Below are 23410 nucleotides of genomic sequence, written 5' to 3' on the forward strand. Positions count from 1 at the left end.
CTGTACAGACAGGTAGACGCGATGACGACGTACAAAAACACTGTGACTCACAAGACATAAAACACGAAAACACCATTCTGTCGGGACAGAGAGAAGCTGCTGCGTGTGGACGCGCCGCCATCTTGGTTTCTAGATGGAGATTTAAATCAGCTGATTGGGACATATTTCAAGAAAAAAGTGAACAGAATTTAATTAACTTAAGTTGTTAAATAGAAGATGTAGAGCAATATAACAATAAAATCTGTGATAGTCTTTGTAAAGTTGCAGAGGAAGTAATAGGAAAAAGTATAGGCACCGGCGGGGTCTTGGGGGGTCTCAAGACCCTGCCAAAAAACACCTTGACCCCCCATTTGACCCCTCATCCTCTTCCTGATTAAAATATATATATCCGGGATAAAGATAAAAAAAATGACAAAAAAAATGTTTCTCTTCAAACTACGCAGAACACTAATAAATAATAATTGTTTCGACGACATTTATTCATACACTGAACCGATAACCGTTTCTGTCGGACGCGTCCGATTCGAGAACCGAGGAGCTGATGATACTGCGCATGCGTGATTCACCGTGAAGCAGACAGACACACAGCTTGTCTGAACCGAACTGATTCTTTTGATGATTGATTCTGAACTGATTCTGTGCTAATGTTATAAGCGCGGGTAAACCGAAGGCTTGAATGAAGGGCAGTCATTGCCAATGACATTACATCAAGTGCAAAAGAACCGGTGAACCTTTTTTTTTTTTTTCAACTGGTTTATTTGATCGAACTGTCCGAAAGAACCGGAACCAGAGTACCTGCTCCTTTGCCCCTTAAGTGCCCTTTTGTCAAAGCAAAATTTCCTCAAATTTTTTTTGTAATAACATTCCCTTTTGTGAATGCCTGCCCACGCCCAATCATAATATTAGTACAATTTATTAATAATAATTTAGCCGTAAATAAAATGACCAACATGATGACCTTTCACCTGACGACGACGACCTCATCCAAGCAGGACGATTCCTCACGCCGCACGCGCATTTTTTAATTGCTAGAGGATATTTTCAACACCGCGGAAGCTGGTAAGTGGTGTTTCATTCTCATTTTGATGTTTATTTACTTATTATTATTTTACAAGAACGAAGTGATGTGAGAACATGCAGATATGTTGTTTATATTGCTATGTGTAGCCTGTAGTTTAAATGTAACACTAGCGTGCTGTTTGAGGGAGAAAAGTTTGTCTTTTTTATGTTAGTTCACTAAACTTGTATTATATTACAGTACTTATTTATTTTTTAACACATAGAGTGCCCTAAAAATAATTATCACAACACTGGTTAGGCTTATTCAGATTTTCTCATTCTCTGAATTATCATTATAAAAATAAAAACAATTCAGAAACGAATTAAAATATAATTATATCTTTATATCTATATTTTTCTATAAGAGCAACAGTGTTTACAACAGTGTTTACAACAGCAAGACCACTTAAGCCTGTAAACTCAATAATATCTCTCTGGAAATAAATGTAAAAATATCAATGTCAATAAAAAATGCATAATATACCTGACATCAAAGTGCAGTGTGAAGGATATGAATAACAAATGTAGCCTGTCATTTGTTTACATTGCAAAGGTGTTCAATTTAAGACAACTACAACAGTAATAATAATATTAATCACTATATTCCAGTGTATCAGTTTTTTTATGTTTTGTATCAATATTTAAGGTGGACTTATTGATTAGGTGCAAGAGTACTTTGATGGTTAAAATAATAGATTAATGCTGAAATAGTAAATTGAGCCTAGATGGACAGAGAGTGGAAAGTAATAGATTAAATGATTAATTTAAACATAATTTAAAATTTTGGGCGAACCAACCCTTTAAAGTTTGAGCATATTGTTTGCAAACTGCAATTGATTAATTAATTAAAAATAAAGTAGTTGATATGCTGTGTTGTTTTTGTTGTTTAGTAGCAGTAATATGCAGTTATTAGCCATGTCCACTGTATTTTTTGTTGATTTTCATGAGACCCCCTTGAAATGACCAGGACCCCCCATTGTCCCCCCAATCAAAATTGTCTGGAGCCGCCACTGAGTATAGGTAGATTAAATAATAAAAATGTACCTTGGTGAACTGTTGAGTGTAGTGAGGTAATTAAAATAAGGAATAGATTTTTAAAGAAAGTAAGGAAATCATATTCATTTGATGTTTTTATATTGTATAAAAGAGCAAAGGCTATAGTAAGGAAAGTTATACTTGCAGCTAAAAGAAATTACTGGAAAGAATACTGTGACAAAATAGGTAAACATATAAACATTAGTGAGATATAGGGAATGATAAGGAAAATGGGGGGAATACAAAAATCTAATAGAATTCCAGTTTTAATAAGTGAAAATAATCAAATTATTAGTAATAAAGAAAAGGCTGAGGTGTTGGCAGAAGCATTTGTAAAGGTGCATAGCAATAGCAATATATCAGATAATATGAGGGAATTAAGAGAGAAAAGGGTAAGAGATAATAAAAAAATGTTAGATAAAAAAGAATTATCAGAGGGTACTATGGATGCTGTTTTTAAGTTATATGAGCTCAAGCGGGCCTTGGAAGGAGTTAAACATACGTCACCGGGAAAAGATGAAGTATGTTATGAAATGATTAAACATCTTTCAGATGTCTTATTTTAAGACTTTATAATGAAATATGGAGGCAAGGGAGACTTCCTAGCTCATGGAAATTAGGTATAGTGGTGCCAATAGCAAAACCTGGGAAAGATAATACTGTTTCAGCAAAATATAGACCAATAGCTTTAACATCTAACCTGTGTAAAATAATGGAAAGAATGGTTATATCGCGTTTATCATATCTTTTGGAAACTAGAAAGTTATTAAATGCATATCAGAGTGGGTTCAGGAAAGGACGTAGTACCATAGATGCAGTAATTTGCTTAGAAAATAAAATCAGGAAGGCTCAAGTGAGAAAAGAAATGGTCCTAGGAGTATTTTTCGATATCCAGAAAGCTTATGACATGGTATGGAAGGAAGGGCTTTTAATTAAATTAGGTCAAATGGGCATTAATGGAATGTTGTTTAATTGGATTATGGATTTCTTAAAAGAACGGAAAATACAGGTAAGAGTAGGTAAAGAATACTCTGATACCTACGTAATTGATAACGGAACTCCTCAAGGTAGCGTTTGCAGTCCTGTACTTTTTAATATTATGATAAATAGTATATTTGAGGAAATAGGATCAGAAATAGGAAGGTCATTATATGCAGATGATGGAGCCTTATGGGTAAGAGGAAGACATTTTATATATTTAGAGAAGAAAATGCAGAAAGCAATAGATATTGTTGAAAGCTGGACTAACCAGTGCGGATTTCGTCTTTCAGTAGCAAAAACTCAAGTAATTTGTTTCTCAAAAAAGAGGAAATCCCCTGAAGTGAAATTAAAGTTATATGAGCAAACTTTAGAGCAAGTGTCTATTATTAGATATTTGGGAGTATGGATGGACTCAAAGCTAATATTTGGAGCACATATTCAAAAGTTAATCGATAAATGTAACAAAGGAGTTAATGTGTTGAGATGTTTGGCAGGACTGGAATGGGGTGCCAGAAGACACTAAAGACTAACTAAAGAGAGTATATTGTGCATTAATTAGATCATCGATTGTTTATGGAAGGATCATTTATGGATCAGCATCAAATACTTTGCTAAAAAAATGATACAATTCAAAGTCAAGCACTAAGGGTTTGCTGTGGAGCTATTAGAAACATCTCCTGTAGCATCACTGCAGGCAGAAATGGGAGAAATGCCCTTGGATTTACATGAGTTACAGCTAAAACTGGTCTACTGGTCAAATATTAAAGGCCATTTTTTAAATCATCCAGTTAAATATGTTTTGGGAAACTGCTGGGAATATGAACTATCTCAGGTTAAAAGCTTTGGGTGGATAATAGAAAAGCAAACTCAGCAAATAGGTATTAATAATGTTAATATTAGTCCTACAGTAGCATTGCCAGTATCTCCACCTTGGTTTTTCTCGATACCTTTTGTGGATCTCCAGATATTTAAAAAATATAAAGGATAAACAAAATCAAGTTCCTAAAGCGATAGTAGTACAGCAGCATCTTTAGAGTGAATATGTCCGTTTATTACAGATGGATCCAAAGACCCAGTAACTGGAAGAACAGCTGCAGCTATGTATATCCCTCTTTCTAAGTATAAAGCTGCAATAAGAATCACTAATAATATATCTGTATACACGGCAGAGATGGTGGCTATTTTGATAGCATTACAATGGGTTGAAGAAGTTAAACCAGCTGCTGTACTAATTTGCTCTGATTCATTTTCACTTCTTACTAGTTTAATAAGTGGGAAATCAGATTCAAGACAAGATTTATTAGTATAAATTTTACAAAATCTTTATAGACTGTGTCAATTAAGACTTTTAGCAGTATTATTATGGGTGCCGGTGTGGTGAGAAATCCAGTCCCCCCGCAAAATCGAGTCCGCTTAGGACCAAGGCGGTAGCTGTTTTAAATGCCTGATCAAAAGTTGTTATCGCGATAACTTGTTGTATGGCTAATCGGAGCTGCGGTAGCTTGTTGATTCAAGCTAAAATAATTTAGTAAAAGCAACATACAGAATGTAATCGATCAAAATGTTTTTAAATGTCATAAAACTAGCAACATCTCATAAATAATGCATTGTAATTAGTTTTAATATTCGGTTACTAGAACGCCTCAGCACAGCTTTTGAATATATTTTCCAGTTCTAAAATAATAATAATAATAATTCAGTTGTGATGAATAAAACACGTTTAGCCCACAAATTCAGAAGATTGTGGGATAGTAGAAAGATAATTATTAATAAAACTAACCTACGTACAATATACACACACACACACAGACTTTGATTTTTATTTATTTTGACTTACTACCTAATTCATGTAATTTTTTACATTATTTTCAATATTGTAATAAGTACTTATGTTGTTATATATGGTTTTGCTAACAAGCAGTTCATGTATTGCAATTGCTGATTGTATATTATTTAAGAAACTATTGTTTTCAAAGAAAATCATACAGCAATTATCACACTACATAAATTCATTATGATGACAGAAATTACAATTGTAATTGACTTTAACTCATATAACAAAGTACATAAAATAGTACAACAGTTACTTGTACTATTACAAATCAGTAATAGTAAGTGAATAATGGCTGTTTGTGCACTGAAAGTAACTAAAAATACAGCTAGTTTATAATTGTTAATTATAACTTGCAATTATAATATAATTCTACACATTTTTTTTTACATATAAATGTTCAAGCAATATGCACACTATCAATGTAAGACATTTATACATTTTTCAAAATGCATAACATTTTCAAAGAATCTTTACAGAAAGACATACTGTTGTGTCTATATGGTCAAAAACACCCTCACTGTTTTAATAGTTGGTGCTAAATGCATTAGTCGTCATACAGACAGCAGGCAAGCCAAAGGCAACGGTGGTTAATAAAGAAAAATCTGTAAGATGTCGATACTGGAGTAAAAAAAACCTTTGGAGAAACTAGACTAACCAAAAACACTGGGGACCAGTTCTCCTCTATATTCAGTCTGAACATTTGGTACAATATCATTGGTAGTTAACAGTGTTACTGCATTGATTCAGCTGTAAGGTTAGAGGTTAATTGTGCCATGTACAGGCAGCAACATTGTTTTCTCTGTGGCCCAGGTGAGGCATGCAGTGGCAGTGAAGAGTGCTAAGGTGCAGTCATCCATTCATAAATTCTTGCTTTTTTGCTGAAACTGGAAACTGTTCATCCTATGTGAAGTCCATTGTGGAAGATTGGGGATTCATCAGTCTCAACGTAACTCGAGAGCGTCTCGGGACAGAGCTTCTGTGGTAAAGAAAAATATAAAAATGTTTAGGAACTGTAATATAATAATAAAAAAATTCCTCTCTGCCTTTGTAATATACAGTATGCTGGAAGACTTTCTTGACATCATACAGAATGGAATACAACAGAAGCAGGAAACATCAGAAATCCCTGTTAACCGTAGAGCATCGGTTTACAATTCTTGCAAAAATCAAGTTATGATTTATGTGTATGTTGTTATAAAAACAATCAAACAGACGTAAATGTAATCTGTTAAACTCAGTCTATTTTGCATTCAAACATTGCTTTAAGTAAAGAGACAGGTGATTTATTTGAGTAGAGCTTGTTTTCTGCCCCCACTATTTGGAAAGAATAATACGAAAATACAAATGTATATATAAAATAGGATATATATATATATATATATAAAATAGGATATATATATATATATATATATATATATATATATATATATATATCCCATTTTCTATTAAACAAAAAACTGCTGCAATGAAAATCTCCTTTGATTCTTTGTGCCTTAATTTACTATTAATTTAATTCATAATTATTCACTTACTGAACGCTATTATAAAAGTATATGTTTTTGTTTATGTTAAATAAAAGATAAACATGAGAAAAGAGTCGTCTCTTCACTTAAGATGCATCTTGAACAACCGGGTCCCACCTAGCGAGGACCCCTAAGATGGCGGCTGTCGCGATGCCTGTGCGCAAGGCACAACGGAGGCACTTGTGAGCGAAGGACACGAGACAGTAATGTACACTAAAAATCTTCGTCAGATTTGAGATCGTTTTAACTACCTGCAAAATCCGTTCATATGTGGCAAAAATAGCAGATGGAGTTGATAAAACGCCTGAACAATGAATACAGACCTCATCTCGTGTCAAAGATCGCGAGAAAAAAGGCTTGAACAATCGGGTCCCACCTAGCGAGGACCCCTAAGATGATTTATTATTACTATCACTACTAACGTTACTACTATTATTTGCGTGTGTGTATTGTCGGTGGCATTTTACTGTACAAGGACGGTGGATAATAATAGTAGTTAATAAGAAAATCAGCTCAAATCATTAATCGCCACTGCCCTCCACACCCAAATGGCAGCCACTGCAATGCCTGCGTGTGCAGGACGGGTTTAAGCACACCTCTAGTTCTGTCATACTCGTCCACAAATCACACATAGATTTTTAGTGTCAATTACTACCTGTCTTGTGTCCTTCGTTCGTGACAACTGCCTCCGTTGCGATTTGCGCACAGGCATCGCAACGGCCGCCATCTTAGGGGTCCTCGCTAGGTGGGACCCGATTGTTCAAGATGCATTTTAAATGAAGAGACGACTCTTTTCTCATGTTTATCTTTTATTTAACATAAACAAAACCATATACTTTTATAATAGCGTTCAGTAAGTGAATAATTATGAATGAAATTAATAGTAAATTAAGGCACAAAGAATCAAAGGAGATTTTCATTGCAGCAGTTTTTTGTTTAATAGAAAATAGGATAGATTGTACATATATATATATATATATATATATATATAAATTTGTATTTTCGTATTAGCCTTTCCAAATAGTGGGGGCAGAAAACAAGCTCTGCTCAAATAAATCACCTGTCTCTTTATTTAAAGCAATGTTTGAATGCAAAATAGACTGAGTTTAACAGATTACATTTAGGTCTGTTTGATTGTTTTTATAACAACATACACATAAATCATAACTTGATTTTTGCAAGAATTGTAAACCGATGCTCTACGGTTAACAGTGATTTTTGATGTTTCCTGCTTCTGTTGTATTCCGTTCTGTATGATGTCAAGAAAGTCTTCCAGCATACTGTATATTACAAAGGCAGAGAGGAAAATTTTTTTATTATATTACAGTTCCTAAACATTTTTATATTTTTCTTTACCACAGAAGCTCTGTCCCGAGACGCTCTCGAGTTACGTTGAGACTGATGATTCCCCAATCTTCCACAATTGACTTCACATAGGATGAACTGTTTCCAGTTTCAGCAAAAAAGCAAGAATTTATGAATGGATGACTGCACCTTAGCACTCTTCACTGCCACTGCATTGGTATACATATTCATACACATTCATATAGCCAAAATTGTAAATTCTACTTCTTGTTACAAGTATGGAAGAACCATCACTTCTAACACAAAAGACTGCTTTTTAAGTTATCTTCCTGATGTATCCAAATTCCTTAGCATATCCAAAACCTCAGAACAACTTGATGATGTAACAGAAACTATGGACTCTCTCTTTTCTAGCACTTTAAATAAAGTTGCTCCTTTACGCTTAAGGAAGGTTAAGGAAAACAGTTTGACACCATGGTATAATGAGCATACTCGCACCCTAAAGAGAGCAGCCAGAAAAATGGAGCGCAGCTGGAGGAAAACAAAACTAGAGGTATTTCGTATTGCTTGGCGGGAAAGTAACATATCCTACAGAAAAGCATTAAAAACTGCTAGATCCAATTACTTTTCTTCTCTTTTAGAAGAAAACAAACATAACCCCAGGTATTTATTCAATACAGTGGCTAAATTAACGAAAAATAAAGCCTCAACAAGTGTTGACATTTCCCAACACCACAGCAGTAATGACTTTATGAACTACTTTACTTCTAAAATCGATACTATTAGAGAAAAAATTGCAACCATTCAGCCGTCAGCTACAGTATCACATCAGACAGTGCACTATAGACCCCCTGAGGAACAGTTCCACTCATTCTCTACCATAGGAGAGGAAGAATTGTATAAACTTGTTAAATCATCTAAACCAACAACATGTATGTTAGACCCTATACCATCTAAGCTCCTGAAAGAGGTGCTTCCAGAAGTCATAGATCCTCTTCTGACTATTATTAATTCCTCATTGTCATTAGGACATGTCCCCAAAACCTTCAAACTGGCTGTTATTAAGCCTCTCATCAAAAAACCACAACTTGACCCCAAAGAACTAGTTAATTATAGACCAATCTCGAATCTCCCTTTTCTGTCCAAGATACTAGAAAAGGTGGTATCCACACAATTGTATTCCTTCTTAGAGAAAAATGGTATATGTGAGGATTTCCAGCCAGGATTTAGACCGTATCATAGTACTGAGACTGCTCTTCTTAGAGTTACAAATGATCTGCTCTTATCATCTGATCGTGGGTGTATCTCTCTATTAGTTTTATTGGATCTTAGTGCTGCGTTTGACACAATTGACCACAACATTCTTTTGCATAGACTTGAATACTTTGTTGGCATCAGTGGAAGTGCATTAGCATGGTTTAAATCGTACTTATATGACCGCCATCAGTTCGTAGCAGTGAATGAAGATGTATCCTATCGATCACAAGTGCAGTATGGAGTACCTCAAGGCTCAGTACTAGGGCCGCTACTCTTCACGCTTTATATGTTACCCTTGGGAGATATCATCAGGAAACATGGTGTTAGCTTTCACTGTTATGCTGATGATACTCAGCTCTATATTTCTTCGCAGCCTGGTGAAACACACCAATTTGAAAAACTAATGGATTGCATAGTCGATATAAAAAACTGGATGACGAGTAATTTCTTACTGCTAAATTCTGAAAAAACAGAGGTGTTAATTATAGGACCTAAAAACTCTGCTTGTAATAACCTAGAACACTGTCTAAGACTTGATGGTTGCTCTGTCAATTCTTCATCATCAGTTAGGAACCTAGGTGTGCTACTTGATCGCAATCTTTCCTTAGAAAGCCACGTTTCTAGCATTTGTAAAACTGCATTTTTCCATCTCAAAAATATATCTAAATTACGGCCTATGCTCTCAATGTCAAATGCAGAAATGTTAATCCATGCATTTATGACCTCAAGGTTAGATTATTGTAATGCTTTATTGGGTGGTTGTTCTACACGCTTAGTAAACAAACTACAGCTAGTCCAAAATGCAGCAGCAAGAGTTCTTACTAGAACCAGGAAGTATGACCATATTAGCCCAGTCCTGTCAACACTGCACTGGCTGCCTATCAAGTATCGCATAGATTTTAAAATATTGCTTATTACTTATAAAGCCCTGAATGGTTTAGCACCTCAGTATTTGAATGAGCTCCTTTTACATTATAATCCTCTACGTCCGCTACGTTCTCAAAACTCAGGCAATTTGATAATACCTAGAATATTAAAATCAACTGCAGGCGGCAGATCCTTTTCCTATTTGGCGCCCAAACTCTGGAATAACCTACCTAACATTGTTCGGGAGGCAGACACACTCTTGCAGTTTAAATCTAGATTAAAGACCCATCTCTTTAACCTGGCATACACATAACATACTAATATGCTTTTATTATCCAAATCCGTTAAAGGATTTTTAGGCTGCATTAATTAGGTAAACCGGAACCGGAAACACTTCCCATAACAACCTATGTACTTGCTACATCATTAGAAGAATGGCATCTACGCTAATATTTGTCTGTTTCTCTCTTGTTCCGAGGTCACCGTGGCCACCAGATCCAGTCTGTGTCCAGATCAGAGGGTCACTGCAGTCACCCGGATCCAGTACGTATCCAGACCAGATGGTGGATCAGCACCTAGAAAGGACCTCTACATCCCTGAAAGACAGCGGAGACCAGGACAACTAGAGCCCCAGATACAGATCCCCTGTAAAGACCTTGTCTCAGAGGAGCACCAGGACAAGACCACAGGAAACAGATGATTCTTCTGCACAATCTGACTTTGCTGCAGTCTGGAATTGAACTACTGGTTTCGTCTGGTCAGAGGAGAACTGGCCCCCCAACTGAGCCTGGTTTCTCCCAAGGTTTTTTTCTCCATTCTGTCACCGATGGAGTTTCGGTTCCTTGCCGCTGTCGCCTCTGGCTTGCTTAGTTGGGGACACTTCATCTACAGCGATATCGTTGACTTGATTGCAAATAAATGCACAGACACTATTTAACTGAACAGAGATGACATAACTGAATCCAATGATGAACTGCATTTAACTATCATTTTTGCATTATTGACACTGTTTTCCTAATGAATGTTGTTCAGTTGCTTTGACGCAATGTATTTTGTTTAAAGCGCTATATAAATAAAGGTGACATTGACATTTACTGCATGCCTCACCTGGGCCACAGAGAAAACAATGTTGCTGCCTGTACATGGCACAATTAACCTCTAACCTTACAGCTGAATCAATGCAGTAACACTGTTAACTACCAATGATATTGTACCAAATGTTCAGACTGAATATACAGAGGAGAACTGGTTCCAGGTGTTTTTGGTTAGTCTGGTTTCTCCAAAGGTTTTTTTACTCCAGTATCGACATCTTACAGATTTTTCTTTATTAACCACCGTTGCCTTTGGCTTGCTTGCTGTCTGTATGACGACTAATGCATTTAGCACCAACTATTAAAACAGTGAGGGTGTTTTTGACCATATAGACACAACAGTATGTCTTTCTGTAAAGATTCTTTGAAAATGTTATGCATTTTGAAAAATGTATAAATGTCTTACATTGATAGTGTGCATATTGCTTGAACATTTATATGTAAAAAAAAAAATAAAAAAAAACAGTAGATTCATTATATTATAATTGCAAGTTATAATTATATAGCAATTATTGCTATCTATATAAACTATCTAGTTGTATTTTTAGTTGCTTTCAGTGCACAAACAACCATTATTCACTTACTATACTTAATTGTATAAATATAATAGGCATACTGACATACTTCATGTAAAATTAATATAACATTCGTTTTACATAAAATAATAATATACTATAATACAACAATAACATGGTTCTGCACAAGCAATTGCGATATTATATCATTTAGATTAACAATATAAATTCACACACACACACACACACACACACACACACATCGAGTAGCTGTATGCTATGCTGATACGCGAGTAACAAAAAAAAAAAAAAACGAGAAATGTTTGATTTCACAACCTATAGGCTATCGGCTATATACTAGCCTATGAAACATATAATTTAAAGTACATAAATGGTCATTATAGCAAAGTTCAAACGACATAAATAAAAACGCGATTTAGCAGGAATTGTAATCAAGCCCTAAAAAATAATACCCATTAAATATTCGTTGAGCCAATGGGATCACTCGGGGTCCTAAGCGGACTCGATTTCTCGGGCGGACCCGATTTCTCATGACACCGGCTCATGTTGGTGTGGAGGGTAACGAGGATGTGGACAAGATAGCCAAACAGGCCCTTAAACATAATGTTATTGATTTAGAAATACCTTTGGGTAAATCTGAAATGAAAAGTTTAATTAAAACCGCTATTAAAAATATGTGGCAGGAGAGGTGGGATAAAGGAAATAAAGGTCGACATCTGTATAAAATACAAAAACAAGTTGGTTTAGTTAGAATTAGTTATGGCAACAGAAAGGAAGATACAGTCATTTCTCGTCTAAGAATTGGTCATTCTGCCCTCAACAAATCACTTCAAATGATAGGGAAACATGGTTCTGGTCAGTGCAATAAATGTGGACTTCCAGAAACTGTAGAGCATGTAATAATCAATTGTATGGCATATGAAAGGGAAAGAATTATTTAATTTCTGTTGGCATAAATTATTTAACTTTGCAGAATATACTTAATAGTTCTTTCAAAGGATATGAAGCTCTTGTTTTTTTTTTTTTTTTTTTTAAAACAACAAATTTATATAAGAGAATATAGAAAGGTAGGGTAGGTTGGATCCATTATCGCTCTCGCGGTACTTTGATGTGCAGCGCTGCTTAAAATCGAACGCGCAGAAATCATAGTAAAAGAAATGGACACAGTGACCCCATTGGAACTTTTTTTTTTTATTGAGTTTTTTTTTCTTATCACAATAAACAATAAAGACGTCTGACAAAGAAGAAAAAAAAATAAATGAAAAATAAAATAAAAAATATGACATCCTCAAAATGTACAATATAAATCTTATTGTTGTCACGCTGCCTGATCTTTGTTTCCCTGGGTGTCCACTAGTGGGCTCACTTCCCCTTAGGCACCTCACCGTAGGCACTACAATTCCCACTAGCCTTCTCCCTTCATCACAGTAATTGCACTCCTGTTAATTGCACCAGGTGCCTTCATTTAATAGTCATTAGCCTCCCTATATTTACCAGTCTTTTCTTGTTGTCAGTATGGAGTCCTTGCCTTACGTGTCTTTACGTTTCCTGCCGTACCCAGTAGTCTCGTCTCCCGAGTTCCTCGCTTTCTGATTTCCTGTTCCCTTCCTGTCCCTTCCTTGTTTGTTTATTTGGTTTATTTCTGGTTTTGACCTCAGCTTGTTTGGATTAAGTTTTGGATTACCCTAATAAACATACCTGCTCTTGGATCTCTCTCTCCCTGTGTTTCACTGGGTCACGAACGTAACTGAAGGACTCCATCACCCCTAAGATCCAACAGTATGTTTTTTGATGTTTCCTCCCCAGCCCCGAGCGGGATAGAAGGAATGGTTTTGAGGGAACCCGCCTGGTCGTATTTCGTGGGACCAGGGGAGGGCGCAGAGGAGGTAGTGGTCGAGAGGAGGTCCGGCATTGCTCTCCACCATGGCCCCCCTTCGACCCTGGGCTCGTGTGGGACGGATCGGAGAGGAAGCGCACGTCTGCTGAGCCAGTGCCACTGCACAAGATGGCCGCCAGCCCAGCACCGCTGCACAAGATGGCGGCCAACCCAGCGCCTCTGCACAAGATGGCCGCAAGTCCAGCGCCTCTGCACAAGATGGCCGCCAATCCAGCGCCACTGCACAAGATGGCTGCCACCCCAGTGCCACGAGGCAAAATGGAAGCCAGCCCAGCACCACAGCACAAGGTGGTCGCCAGCCCAGCGCCACAGCACATGATGGCCGCTAGCCCAGCGCCACTGCCCGGGATCCTGTCGTGGCCACGGAGGCTACCCTTAACTTGTTCATGTTCTCTGTTTCAGACTTGCCTAACCAGACTTGCTCTTCTGTCTCGACCGCACGGATGTGGTGGTCTTCTGTGCCGCCCTGGTGGGCTTCTGTCTCAACCGCACGGATGTGGTGGACTTCTGTGCTCCCTTGGTGGGCTTCTGTCTCGACCGCATGGATGTGGTGGTCTTCTGCGCCGCCCTGGTGGGCTTCTGTTTCGACTGCACGGATGTGGTGGTCTTCGGCGCCGCCCGGGTGGGCTTCTGTCGCGACTGCACGGATGTGGTGGTCTTCTGCGCCGCCCTGGTGGGCTTCTGTCTCGACCCCATGGATGCGGTGGTCTTCTGCGCCGCCCGGGTGGGCTTCTGTCTTGACCGCACGGATGTGGTGGTCTTCTGCGCCGCCCTGGCGGGCTTCTGTCTCGACCGCACGGATGTGGTGGTCTTCTGCTCCGCCCTGGTGGGTGTCTGTCTCGACCACACGGATGTGGTGGTCTTCTGCTCCGCCCTGGTGGGCTTCACGTTATGTCCTTCCTGGACTTGTGTTTGTTGTTGTTTTGTTTTCGATTTTTTTTGTCTCCGTTTCCCCATTTTACCTGGCCCTCCGTCCCTCCCCCTGATCCTCCGCCGCTCCACCTCCCTCCTGGGTTCCTTGTCTTTGTCTTTCTCTCTGTTTCCCTCTAACGACCTGGCCCTCCGTCCCTCCCCCTGATCCTCCGCCGGTCCACCTCCCTCCTGGGCTCCTTGTTTTTGTGTTTGCACTTCTTGTCTATGTTTTCCCATTTTACCTGGTCCTCTTGTCTCTGTTCCCCATTTTTCCTGGCCCTCCGTCCCTCCCCCTGGTCCTCCGCTGCTCCACCTCCCTCCTGGTCTCTTTGTGTCTTTGGTTTCTTCTTGGGTTCGGGTGGAGCATCTGGTTTTGACCTCAGCTTGTTTGGATTATGTTTTGGATTACCCTAATAAACATACCTGCTCTTGGATCTCTCTCCCTGTGTTTCACTGGATCACGAACGTAACAGCCACCGAGCGGGATAGAAGGAATGGTTTTGAGGGAACCCGCCTGGTCGTATTTCGTGGGACCAGGGGAGGGCACAGAGGAGTTAGTGGTCGAGAGGAGGTCCGGCATCGCTCTCCACCATGGCCCCCCTTCGACCCTGGGCTTGTGTGGGACGGATCGGAGCCACCGTCTCACCATGGCGGACGGAGAGGGGAGAGGAAGCGCACGTCTGCTGAGCCAGTGCCACTGCACAAGATGGCCGCCAGCCCAGCGCCGCTGCACAAGATGGCGGCCACATATATGCCGGTAAGGAGAACCATATCTCTTCGCCGTTCCTCAAAAAAGATTGGAGACATTTAATTTTCAATATTCACTTCATAATTTCAAAGTCGATTGCCTTTATGCCACCTTCCTCATAATTTTTCAACAGATCCCCTTTTCTAATGTAGTGATGTTTATTTTTCCAAATAAAATTAAAATTGATTCTATTAATTTCTTTAATTAACTTTGGAGAAATAGCAAGAGAGTAGGATGGATATATCAGTCTGGAAATAGATTCAATCTTGGTCAACATCGTTCTTCCAAATAATGTTAAATCTCTTTGTAGCCAATTGTTTAATGTTTTTCCACATTTATCAATATTATCTTGGATATTCTTTTTTTCACTTGTATCTGATGATTTGGTAATCCAAATACCTAGATATCTAATGTCATTTTTCACTGGTATATTATATAGTGAGAATTCAGAGCAGTTATGAATGCTCATCAGTTCACATTTACTCAGATATAGGCCCGATGCTTGTGAAAACCGCTCTATTACTTTTACAGCCACTGTTATTTGTTCCTTATTTTGTAAAAACAGAGTTGTATCGTCAGCGAGCTGACTTATGAGTAACTTATGGTTGTTTATCTCTAGACCTTTGAACCATATTCTAAACCATTTTCGAATTTTTAACCGCAGTTGCTAGTAGTTCAGTCACTGCAATGAATAAAAGAGGAGAAATACTACAGCCCTGTCTTATTCCTCGTTCAACCTTAAATCTAGGACATGTACCTTCCGAGAGGGAAACACAGCTATTAATATCTGTATGTAACATAGTGATCATATCAAGAAACTTATTTCCAAAGCCAAAGTGTCTCAGAGTGTTAACAATAAATAAATGTTCCACTGAATCGAATGTTTTATGGAAATCCAAAAAAAGGATAAAACCATCTTCCTTAATTAAATAATTATAATCAGTAAGATCCAGGACCAGGCGGATGTTATTATGGATGGATCTTCCTTTAAGAAAACCAGATTGTGTTGGGCTGATTAGTTTAGATATACCCGTCTTTAATCTTGCTGCCAAAACTGTTGTTAGAATCTTGTAGTCTGTATTCAACAGTGTAATAGGTCTTAAATTGCTTAATATTTTCTTATCTTTTCCAGGTTTTGGAATCAATTTTATTATTCCTTGTTTCATTGTTTCCATCAGTTCTTTTTGATTAATACATTTATTTATAGCCTGAAACATATAGGGCGCCCTTTGTAAAGCTGCTCACGCTGAAAATAACAGCAACATTTTGTCACATTTAGCTTCAAACAATGTTTAAAAAACTTTTTATCACATTTACAACAATATTTGTCAATTTAGAGATATTTTAAATAGTTAAAAATAAATATTAAATGTTACACCTAAATGTTAAATCTAAATGCTAAATCTAAATGTTAAATCTAAATCTAAATGTTAAATCTAAATGTTAAATCTAAATGTTAAATATAAATATAAATCTAAATGTTAAATCTAAATGTTAAATATAAACAGGGGCGGAGTGGGACCAAAAAATCTACCGGGAAATTTCGTAAACCACCGGCCCTCGGTGGTCAAAAAAAAAAAATGCTAAAAAATATATACTACTAACATCATAACCCTTGCAAAATTATTTTAAATATATTAAGAAAGCCACCGCTACTGGTCACGTGGTCTATGGTTAGACTGATTTGTTTAGATCCAGTGAAATTGCTACCTTGACAACGCCACGTGAGAAGCGTTCACACCGTCGCTGACTTGAGCTTCCAAAGTTACTGGAAGTCATTCATTTTCAATAGAAGCTGGCTTCTCTCAGCTGCAAGGAGCATCAAATTCCTTGACGTTGCGTTTTGAGTGACCAGAGCGTCAATCCGAGAGTTGAAAGTGGCTCAACTTTATGGTAATAATGAGCTATGACGCGGTTCAGCGGCAAAACGCCAGCAACCAATCGGAATATAGACATCCTTCGCGCTGGCTGATTCCGCAGAAACATACGATGTAAACTTTCGTTCAAAACATACATAAAATGTGAGCATATCACTTGCTAATCATTTATAAATGTTTTTATAAATTATATAGTTTATCATAAACTAACCACTTATAAATTACTTACAACTGAACTTTTATTATAAAGTGTTACTGATTATTAATTGGCGTTGGCGACGTCATTATAGTATGAATAAATATAATACACACACCACTGTCTACCTACCACTAATTAAATGAGTCATTATTATTAGGCTACCTAATCACGGGCGGCTAGCAATAACGTACGTTAATGCTTGAGCGGCGCCACTGTTTTTTCTGTCAATTCACCTGTTGACGCCTGATTTCGGAATAAATGCGTAATTTTTGAGCACTTTGAAGCATTCTCCTCCAGCATCCGCTTCTTCTTCATTCTGGCCTTTTCGGCCCCTCCTTTGTCCTTTCTCTTCTTGCCTTCCATGGGGGTATCATTAAATGTTATGCAACCACGCTAATCCTTCCTGACTGTCAATTTTTTTTTTTTCTAGAATTTGCGCGATTTCTCTCTCTCTCTCTCTCTCTCTCTAGTCTGGCGTGTGCCATTTTTGGGTCATGCCATTAGACGAGGGGGCAGGGGGCGCTCATTATCTCCCTACATTTCTGTAAACAGACTTGACCTGCAATCAGTTCATTGGATAAACAAATTCCCCATTCCCAGGAGGTTTTACTCCATTTTATGTTAACTTAAGAACAAACAAATGAATTAAATACTCGTTTTTTGTTTGTTTTTTTGTGACCATGAAAGTTCTGTATGAAGAATATGACGGGGGAGATGAGATGAGTGTGCAGGGGGGTAACTATGACTGAGAAATACAGTGCCGGTCGCCGCGCTCCCGCTCCCGCTCCCGCTCCGGCCACTCTCACGGCCGTTATGAATAATTTATAATGGGCCGATCATGAAAATTCATCAACCAAAAGTCCCAATCGTCCCGATTGCCACTCCGCCCCTGAATCTAAATGTTAAATCTAAATGTTAAATCTAAATCTAAATGTTCAATCTAAATCTAAATCTAAATGTTGAATCTAAATGTTTCGGTTGAAACTAAATATTTAGCTAATATGCAAATTCAAAATGCCGGAAGTGCCAAAATAAAAGCTCGATGAGGTCAGATAAGTAACGAATAAAAACCATCTCATCCGAGGAAATTGACTCTTGGACATGGATTATCGTGATAATGACTACCTAAAATAATAAACACGTTTGGAGAAACTGTATTTGAAGAGTAGGCTAGTGTCACTTTTATGAAAAGGTTCACATACTTAAACGCCAGCAAGAGCCTATGCTCTCGGCTAACACCCATTTGTTGGACATTTTGAATGACAATAGCGTCAATAGTTACCGTACCTGGTCAGGGGCGGGCGGGGAAATAGGCTCTTGCGGCCGTTTAAGCATGCGTACATGACAGAGAGTGATGACATGATAAGTGATACAGTCTATGGTGAGGACATAACATTCAGTCAAAGTGAGCTATTATGGCTACAGGTCATCATAAGCCCCACACTTTTCATAAAAGTGACACTAGCTTACTCTTCAAATACAGTTTCTCCAAACGTGTTTATTATTTTAGGTAGTCATTATCCGGACTATAAGTCGCATTTATTTAGACCCAAGAACCAAGAGAAAACATTACTGTCTACAGCCGCGAGAGGGCGCTATATGCTGCTTAGTTTGTAGGTCTTGTTGGCAGTATGACCGCTTTCACAGAGGGCACAGAGTAGAATATTGATTACGTTTTTTAAGGGAAGCAGGGGTTTTAGGCAGGATTTGATGCATAAGGTGTGTGTAGATATTAATGTTAGGGAACAATGTGAATGTGTACGTTTAGTAGGAAAACATATTATCTGATCCACATTACGGAACAGAAGAGGGCGGTATTGCACCAATAAACTGGATGCCAACCGCCGTTAAACTGGAAAGAAGACGAATATGACAGCTTGCTGTGAGTTACAATGGTGAGAATATATTTTTTCACGAAATAATTATTTAAATTTAAGAGTACACGTTATTTTCATACAGTGGTATTGATTTTGGAGTTAATAATCTATTAAATCTAAGGTGTAAAGTCAGCAACATATAAGCAAAAGGTGTAAAGATGCTATCCTCCGGTTTCACAGACAAGACTAATTGAGCCATGGCCTGATCCTGGCTTAATCTAAACCCTGTTTGTTACTTACATAATACAGCATATTTGTGATTGTGCTGTAAAAACACGTTTTATAATGAATAACTAACAGAGGGGGGGTCCATTAAGTACACGACTCAAAAGTGGATTTACATAAACCATATATACATCTTGAAGACTATTACTAAATGTCTATCATCTGACAGGATAGTCTTTGATAAGTATTGCAGGTGAGCAAATTTAACAGACATGAAACAGGCATCTGAGTTCACTCATTGTTGTCAACACTGCTTTAGATGAGTGTAAGTCATGTAATCAAACAAATCTACATACAGTAACTAAACACAGGTTATCTATTTTATTTGTCCATTTGCAATATTGATAATTTTAGGAACATTTGTGTTGTATAAAAAGCGAGTTACATCATTTACTAACTCAACATGCAGATGCAGTATATCACAGATAAATCACAGAGGAGACTGACTCTTGTATGGATGTTACAGGGACAGATGAGACACGTGTGTGTTTATCTGGTGAAGAGAGACTGATGAAGGAATGCTGCCATCAAAGGATTTGTGTAAGTACACTACAAAAATAAATGAAACATTTTAATTAGTGTAATTTCAAAGAGTTATAACAGCACTTTTCTTATTGTTGATTTCTGTGCATTTGCTGCAGATCTTTTGTGGTGGAGCAGAACCTGCAAGGAAAGGGGAAAAAAGGAAATACCTGAAACAAAAGAATAAATTAATGACTTTTTGTATTGTGTGTGTGTGTGTGTGTGTGTGTGTGTGTGTGTGTGTGTGTGTGTGTGTGTGTGTGTGTGTGTGTGTGTGTATTTGTGTAGGTTATGAAAATGTCTGCAGACTGGTGTGTGCACTGAGGATGGAGAAGTCCACTGGAGCATCCGGAAAAGTTCCAGAGATATGGATGAGATGCTCCATCACTCCAGCTCTCACCAGCTCTCACCAGGACCAGATACTGCTGTGGTCTCTTCCTCATCAGTGGCCCCAGAGCAGCGAGAGCATCTAGAGAAAGACCAAAAGACACTGAGGATTTGATTTTGCCCCATAGAAACAATAGGTGTTTTAAGTCTTCCCAAATGTGTTTATAGAAGTTAGTTGTAATACCGTCTTCTCCTGGCGAACGATCAGATGCCATTTTTTTTATAGCAGTTTTTTTTTTTTTTATAGTCAAATTATACAATTCTTAGTTCCTCATCACAAACTTCTTTAAAATTTTCATCAATAACAGGAATCAAGTTGTTTTTTTTATCAAAAAAAGATGAGGCCTCTTGTTCTGAGTAGGAAGATTTATAAAGATTCCTATAAAAATTGAAAACTTCTTTTTCATTGCGTTTGGGTTCTATACATTCCTCTCCATCAACTGTTAAACTACAAATCGAATTATATTCTTGTCTGCGTTTTTCTAATTTGCAGAAGTATGCAGTATTCTTTTCTCCTTCTTCAATCCACTGGGCCCTGGATCTAATATATGCACCGTTAGCTTTATCTATATACATTCTATCCAATTTGGATTGCAAATTATTTATTTTTTCTTTGTTCTCTTCACTCCAATCTGATTTACTATAAAGTGTCATGAGTTCTTTAACCACTGTTGCTTCTTGAGCTCTTTTCTTTATTCACTTTTTTACCAAACGTTATTGAATGCTTTCTAATACTAAATTTCAGAAATTCCCATTTTAGTATAGATGTGTCTAGTCTAGTGTTTTGTCATTTTTTATATCAAAAATATTTTTTTTAATGGAATGACAAAACTCTGAGTTTTTTAGTAACTTAGAGTTACATTACCAATAATCTTTTGGTTTGTTATTTTTATTACGGTTTCAAATTTTCAGTTTAATAATACAATGATCACTTAAAGGACAGTTAGCAATTTCTGTTTCTGTGACATGATCTGATATTGAGTTTGATATCAGCCAATAGTCAATTCGTGATTTGTTTTGACCATTAGGTTTATGCCAGGTAAACTCTTTCACCCCACTATGTAAACTTCTCCAGATGTCTATCAATTGGTTATTAATAGCAAGAGCTTCCAAAATTGTGTTTCTATGTTCTCTCAATAAATTGGAAGGCCATTTATCCATCCACTCATCAGGAGTTAAATTGAAATCCCCTCCAACAATAATATGATCTGTGGGGAATTTTGCTTTTAGTTCTATGATAACTTCTGATATCTGATGTAACAGATTTCTATTTTTGTTATCGTTGTTATAACCATATATGTTAATCAGAATAACAAGATTGGCATCTATTTCCAAAACACAGGCTACCCAGTGTCCCTCCTTGTCTGCTTTTTACCCCAGAATCTTACCAGGGCATCTGTTGAAACATATGGCAACTCCAGCCGACCGATTTGTCCCATGACTGAATAGAATTTTATCTCCCCATTGTTGTGACCAAAACTTAACATCAGATATATCAGAGTGAGTCTCTTGAAGAAAGGTGCAATGTGCTTGTTGCCCTTTGCAAAACAAAAAGACAGCTTTTCGCTTAACTGAGTCTTTAAGTCCCCTTGTATTAAAGGAAATAAAAGAAAAGTCAGTATTTAACTGAAATACAGAACACATGAACAAATGAACTTTTTGTGAAAAAAAAATCCTTTCTAGCTTGGTCGATTTTGGGCCAGAGAGCCTGTCTGGAACGCCAATCCTCTTGAGTCAGATCTTCAGTAAAGCTAATCCCCTCTTCTTTGCAGATTGGAGAAGTTTTTGTTCGCCTCCAGATGTCATCTCTCACTGCTCGTCTCACAAATAAAATGATTATTTGTGGTTGCCGGTTGTCCATCATTCTTCCCACTCTGTGGACAACGTCGACCGCTTCATCCATCTTTACCGCCAGGTCCGGTGCAATCCTGCGAGGAAGCTCCACCACCTCCGCTCTTATGTTTTCATTGGCCATTTCTTTTTTCCCTTTGATGCGCAGGCACCACCGTCTTTTGTATCTGTCATTGTTCAATACCAGACCCCTCATGTCTTCATTTTCTTTAGTCAGTGTCTCCCCTTTTTTTGCAGGTGTTTTATTTTCGTTTTACACTCTTTTAGCTCTTCTGCGTTGAACTGCACGATTTAGCAATAGAAGCTAGCTGTGCTGTTGCAACTGCGTACTAAATTCTTCCATGCGGTCGTCTACACGTTGACCGAGAGAGTTGATAGCATCCAGTATGGTCTCAGTGTTTGTACCTTCATACCTTTCGTTTTCTTCTCCAGGTGGGTTTTTTCGGGGGTTTCCGCTGGGGTTGTCGGCCCTCGTTTGTTCTAACGTTAATGCTAACGTTAGCCATATCTGCATAGTCGTGTTCACTCGTCTTCACACAGCTTTCAAATGGGAAAATGTTTTTGCGCCGGAGGCTTTCCGCTGTTGTGTTTCTTCATTTTCGTGCTGAGAACTGGACAAATGTCAGTTAATAATGGATTTGTTTTGTTTTTTTTATTAACTATAACATCGGGACTTCTCGAGGAGCTCAGTGAGATGCTACTGCATGGACCGCCATCTTCCTAGCATCCTCCCCCATTGGAACTCAATTGAGACAAGTGAAGCCCATTTTTAGTGATTTTTAGCACTTCCGTTTCTGACGCGCAGACTCAAACTAAGCTTGATGACGTCAGCAACCTGTCTGACAGATGTAAATCTTCTAGTAGCTGTGCGTGCAAACTGCCATCGTTAATCTTGCAGAGACGGCGAGCTTGAGCGGGGAGTTCTTTGGCGTGAGTGAGCAGGAGTAAGTATTCTGATTAATTATTTTGTATAGTATTTTAAAATGTAAAGCCAGGGCTTATATCTATGGGCTTCTCTCTTGACGTCTCCCCGATTGCCTGCGAGCTTCTCCTCCTGTCTGTATGGTAATTTCTCTACTGTGCGACAGAGAGTCGAGTGGTTACGACGCAATCGTTAGCCTATTTTTACAAAAACTGTTTCTACGGGGCCATAATGTAACATAGAAGGTAATGGAGCCCTTTATACATTGTCGTGTATCTTTAGAAATAAATAATGGACAAATGGAGTCTTTAAACGCCTCAGATGTAAAGTTATTCGCTGTCAAAGTGACGCCAAAATGAATGGGAGTCAATGGGATGCTAACGCAAGTGAAGTTCTGCTACAAGATGGCGGCACGCGGCCGACTTCAACTTCCAGTCGACTTCCTTCCCGTCTGGCAGAAATGCTACTCAAGGACAGATGACATGGGATACCCATGTGGTACGCT

General features: G+C 38.0%; 2 long non-coding RNA genes across 2 annotated transcripts; both read right to left on the minus strand.

The window, feature by feature from the left end:
* Positions 1-5408: 5408 nt before the first annotated feature.
* Positions 5409-7186, minus strand: LOC132109530 (uncharacterized). Its single transcript, XR_009424514.1, has 2 exons — positions 7088-7186; positions 5409-5885 (listed from the first exon to the last, which is right to left on the minus strand). It is a non-coding gene; the product is annotated as an uncharacterized LOC132109530 (long non-coding RNA).
* Positions 7187-7404: 218 nt separating this feature from the next.
* Positions 7405-11108, minus strand: LOC132109536 (uncharacterized). The gene is made up of 3 exons (XR_009424517.1): positions 10945-11108; positions 7789-7935; positions 7405-7712 (listed from the first exon to the last, which is right to left on the minus strand). It is a non-coding gene; the product is annotated as an uncharacterized LOC132109536 (long non-coding RNA).
* Between the last annotated feature and the right edge of the window lie 12302 nt (positions 11109-23410).

The sequence above is a fragment of the Carassius carassius genome, chromosome 2 (assembly GCF_963082965.1).
Source record: "Carassius carassius chromosome 2, fCarCar2.1, whole genome shotgun sequence".
In the NCBI taxonomy this organism is placed as follows: Eukaryota; Metazoa; Chordata; class Actinopteri; order Cypriniformes; family Cyprinidae; genus Carassius; species Carassius carassius.